The sequence below is a fragment of the Salvelinus namaycush genome, chromosome 19 (assembly GCF_016432855.1).
Source record: "Salvelinus namaycush isolate Seneca chromosome 19, SaNama_1.0, whole genome shotgun sequence".
Lineage (NCBI taxonomy): Eukaryota > Metazoa > Chordata > Actinopteri > Salmoniformes > Salmonidae > Salvelinus > Salvelinus namaycush.
The window spans coordinates 34,764,084-34,769,202 of record NC_052325.1 but is presented as its reverse complement, the minus strand read 5'-3'; positions in this window follow the sequence as shown (position 1 = coordinate 34,769,202).

Below are 5,119 nucleotides of genomic sequence, written 5' to 3'. Positions count from 1 at the left end.
GAAGTCATCCTGTTGTGAGGAGACAAGACACATGTCAGAGAGGGAAAGAGAGAGAGACACGCACACGCACACCCCAGAGATATCTGTCACTGTGGAGGGTATTTTTTTAGTCATGCTCTTTGAAAAAAGTAAAGCACTTGTACACCAACAGACACTTCTGCCTCACCTGACAGCTGAATGCCTCAAGCCCAACAATCCTCTGACACTTTCCATTACTAAAGATGAGATCCTCCAAAGTGTCAACAAGACAGTTGGATTTAGGCTAGTATATGTCAAGTGAATAGAAGGGGGTGGTGGATGGAGGAGTGTCCAGCTCTAGCTCTGTTTCTATTGTACTACATTCTGTATACGTAACATACAAACTCTTCTTTCATTCTACTCTGGAAGCGTAAGTATAAACTAGAGCTTGTGTTCATATGAATGATCTACTCTCCTGGACGACCGATGGCTCTTCTTTCCCCAAAAATAGATTTTTTGGAAGAGAATGTAAAAACAGAATCTTGCTAACCACTCTAAAAGCAGAAGGGTTCGATGATGATTTGGTGTTCCTAATCTATCAAAACAGACTCTTGTCAATTCCACAAACAGAACAAGCCATCACAAGTGAGACACAAGAACAAAAATAGAATTTAAAACATTATCTACAATAGTGTTGTCACGATACCAGAATTTTGGCTTCGATACTGGTATCAGGTTTAGTATCACGATACTCGATACAATCACGATTCTCGATACCATGGCAAAAAAAATGCATATTAGCCAAAGTCACAGAATGGCATTGTACAGCTATTTTATTGTACTTATTAACAACATTTGCATAGAAGTAGCAATATCTTATTTTATAAAAGTGTGCATTGTCTCCTTAAACCCAGTAATGACGGCATTCATGACAAGGCACACGCCCACACCAAAGGCAGTACAAAGAAAGGCAGAAACTGCTTCTCCAATAAAAATCACGAATCATACTTGCAGGTGATGTCATGGCAACGTTGGCTAGATAAGCCACTGACCTATAATTAAGCAATAAGGCCCAAGGAGGTGTGGTATATGGCTAATATACCACGGCTACGGGCTGTTATTAAGCGCAACGCGGAGTGCCTGGACACAGCCCTTAGCCGTGGGAAAATTGGCCATATATCACAAAACCCTGAGGTGCCTTATTGCTATTATAAACTAGTTACCAACGTAATTAGAGCAGTACAAATAAATGTTTTGTCATACCCATGGTATACGGTCTGATACAGCCAATCAGCATTCAGGGCTCGAACCACCCAGTTCATAATAAAGTTAAGCCTCCTGTAGAAACACTTCATCGGGTCTAATGGTTGTCTCGCGCCAACTGCGCATGTGCAGGCTGTCAAATCAAAAGCCCTCCTTTGATATAAAGTTGTTGTTGACAAAAATGAAAACGTGTCAGTTTATCACTTTCACGAGGTTGGTGTAACGGTCGTCATAGTCGTTCTCCTCCTCAGACGAGGAGGAGCATGGATCGGACCAACACGCAGAGTGGGTAGTGCTCATAATAATTTAATAAATCGAAACTGAACACTAACATGAAACAAAATAACAAAATGAATACAACCGACAACAGTCCCGTGTGGCACGAATACAAACACGGAAACAAACACCCACAACACACACGTGAAACCCAGGCTGCCTAAGTATGATTCTCAATCAGGGACAACGATTGACAGCTGCCTCTGATTGAGAATCATACCCGGCCGAACACAAACATCCCAACATAGAAAATCACACATAGACAAACCCACCCAACTCACGCCCTGACCAACTAAATAAATACAAGACAAAAGAAAACAGGTCAGGAACGTGACATAACCCCCCCCTTAAGGTGCGAACTCCGGGCGCACCAGCATAAACTCTAGGGGAGGGTCTGGGTGGGCGTCTGTCCACGGTGGCGGCTCTGGCGCTGGTCGTGGTCCCCACCCCACCATAGTCAAACCCCGCTTCCGTGGCCTCTTCCCAATGGCCACCCTCCATATAAACCCCATTGGATTAAGGGGCAGCTCCGGACTGAGGGGCAGCTCCGGACTGAGGGGCAGCTCCGGACTGAGGGGCAGCTCCAGACTGAGGGGCAGCTCCAGACTGAGGGGCAGCACCGGACTGAGGGGCAGCACCGGACTGAGGGGCGGATCCTGGCTGGCTGGCTCTGGCGGATCCTGGCTGGCTGGCTCTGGCGGATCCTGGCTGGCTGGCTCTGGCGGATCCTGGCTGGCTGGCTCTGGCGGATCCTGGCTGGCTGGCTCTGGCGGATCCTGGCTGGCTGGCTCTGGCGGATCCTGGCTGGCTGGCTCTGGCGGATCCTGGCTGGCTGGCCCTGGCGGATCCTGGCTGGCTGGCTCTGGCGGATCCTGGCTGGCTGGCTCTGGCGGATCCTGGCTGGCTGGCTCTGGCGGATCCTGGCTGGCTGGCTCTGGCGGATCCTGGCTGGCTGGCTCTGGCAGCTCCTGGCTGGCTGGCTCTGGCAGCTCCTGGCTGGCCCAACGCATCTGGCCTCCAGTGCGTCTCCTCGGGCCGGCGTACATGGCACCAGCCTTACAAATGGTGTCCCCGGTTCGCCAGCATAGCCCAGTGCGGGTTTTTCCACCTCGCCGCACTGGCAGGGCGCTGTCCGTCTGTCCCGAGCCGTCAGAGCTGCCCGTCTGTACTGAGTCTTCAAAGCCGCCCGTCTGTACTGAGCCTTCAAAGCCGCCCGTCTGTACTGAGCCTTCAAAGCCGCCCGTCTGTCCTGAGCCTTCAGAGCCGTCTGCCAGACAGGAGCCGCTAGAGCCTTCCGCCAGACAGGAGCCGCTAGAGCCTTCCAGCCAGGACCAGCCAGAGCCGTCCAGCCAGGACCAGCCAGAGCCGTCCAGCCAGGACCCACCCAACTCACGCCCTGACCAACTAAATAAATACAAGACAAAAGAAAACAGGTCAGGAACGTGACAGTTGGAGTAATAACATGTTCAACTATACTGAACAAAAATATAAACACAACATGTAAACTGTTGGTCCCATGTTTCATGAGTTTAAATAAAATGTCCCAGAAATGTTCCATATGCACAAAAAGCTTATTTCTCTCCAATGTTACGCACAAATTAGTTTACATCCCTATTAGTGAGCATTTCTCCTTTGCCATGTTAATCCTTCCACCTGACAGGTGTGGCATATCAAGAAGCTGATTAAACAGCATGATCATTACACAGGTGCACCTTGTGCTGGGGACAATAAAAGGCCACTCTGAAATGTGCAGTTTTGTCACACAACACAACGTAAAATGTAAAAGGTTTTGAGGGAGTGTGCAATTGGCATGCTGACTGCAGGAATGTCCACCAGAGCTGTTTCCAGAGATTTTAATGTTAATTTCTCTACCATAAGCCACTTCCAATGTTGTTTTAGAGAATGTGGCAGTACGTCCAACCGGCCTCACAACCGCAGACCACGTGTAACCAAGCCAGCCCAGGACCCCAGGACCCGGACAGCTGAAAACACTGGGTTTGCACAATCAAAGAATTTTTGCACAAACTGTCAGAAACCGTCTCAGGGATGCTCATCTGCGTGCACATCGTCCTCACCAGGGTCTTGATCTGATTGCAGTTTGGCATCGTAGCCGACTTCAGTGGGCAAATGCTCACCTTCGATGGCCCCTGGCAAGCTGGGGAAGTGTTCTCTTCACAGATTAATCCCAGTTTCAACTCTACCGGGCAGATGGTTGACAGCGTGTATGGCGTTGTGTGGGTGAGCGGTTTGCTAATGTTAATGTTCTGCTCCACATGGTGGTGGTGAACAAAATTGCATTTTATCGATGGCAATTTGAATGCACAGTGATACTGTAACGACATACTAAGGTCCATTGTCGTGCCATTCATCCACTGCCATCACCTCATGTTACAGCATGATAATGCAAGGGCCCGTGTCGCAAAGATCTGTACGCAATTCCTGGAATCAATTCCTGGAAAATGTACCAGTTCTTCCATGGCCTGCATACTCACCAGACATGTCACCCATTGAGCATGTTTGGGATGCTCTTGGTCCACGTGTATGACAGCCTGTTCCAGTTCCCGCCAATATCCAGCAACTTAGCATAGCCATTTAAGAGGAGTGGGACAACATTCCACAGGCCACAATCAACAGCCTGATCAACTCAGGCTGTTGATTGTAAAATCGTAGAAATAGTAGAAATAGTTTCATGCACATTGGCTCGAATCTGTGTTGTGCTTTCAGATTTCGATGAAATTAACAACTAAGGAAGAATTTGTCACTTATCTCATTGACTTCTCAAACCCCAAACCCTGGCCTAGTCTGTTTTGTCTGTTTCGCAAGTGTTCCCGGAAGTCTTGTGATGTTGCTCCTCTGGGTTTAGAAACTCTGTGCCCACACAGTCAGTTGAGTTCGGTGAGGAAGAGATGTGACAGATGAAGGGTGAAAACATCTTTGGATGTGATGTAGAGAGAATTATGTGATGGAGAGAAATGTCTTCACAAAGCTATAAAATCTAAATCAAATCATATTTTATTTGTCACATGCGCCAAATACAACTGGTGTATACTTTACCATGAAATGCTTGCTTACGAGCTCTTCCCAACAATGCAGAGTTTAAAAATAATAATAAAATATAATAGTAACACAAGAGAAATAAAATACACAAGAATGGAACGACAGTATACTCTATACAAGGAGTACTAGAACCTAATGCTCACATGTGGAATTGCATTTTCAGATGTGATCAACATTCACATGTGAAAATCAAATTTGCAGTTTTACATATAAAAAAAATTGTTACATGTAGTTTCACGGTATCACAAGTTGGAATTTTTCATCGCCATGTTGTTACATTTATTTTTTAATGTGCTCAAATGTTTTCTCGTGTAGTTTCATGTTCTCACATGTTGCTTTTACATGTTGAAACGTTATCACATTAACTCCACATGTGAAATTCATGTGGTTTTTCCATAAGGGCTACCTCAGCGAGCACATTGCGAAGGTTCCTCCCTTCGTAAGGTGTTGGATCATTGAGTAATTTTCCCCAGTCCTAACCTATAACAGTCAGACAGGGGACTGACACTGTGTACGTCCTTCCCTCATCAACAAACAAAAGACTGTCTCTGTTGCGATTCTCTCC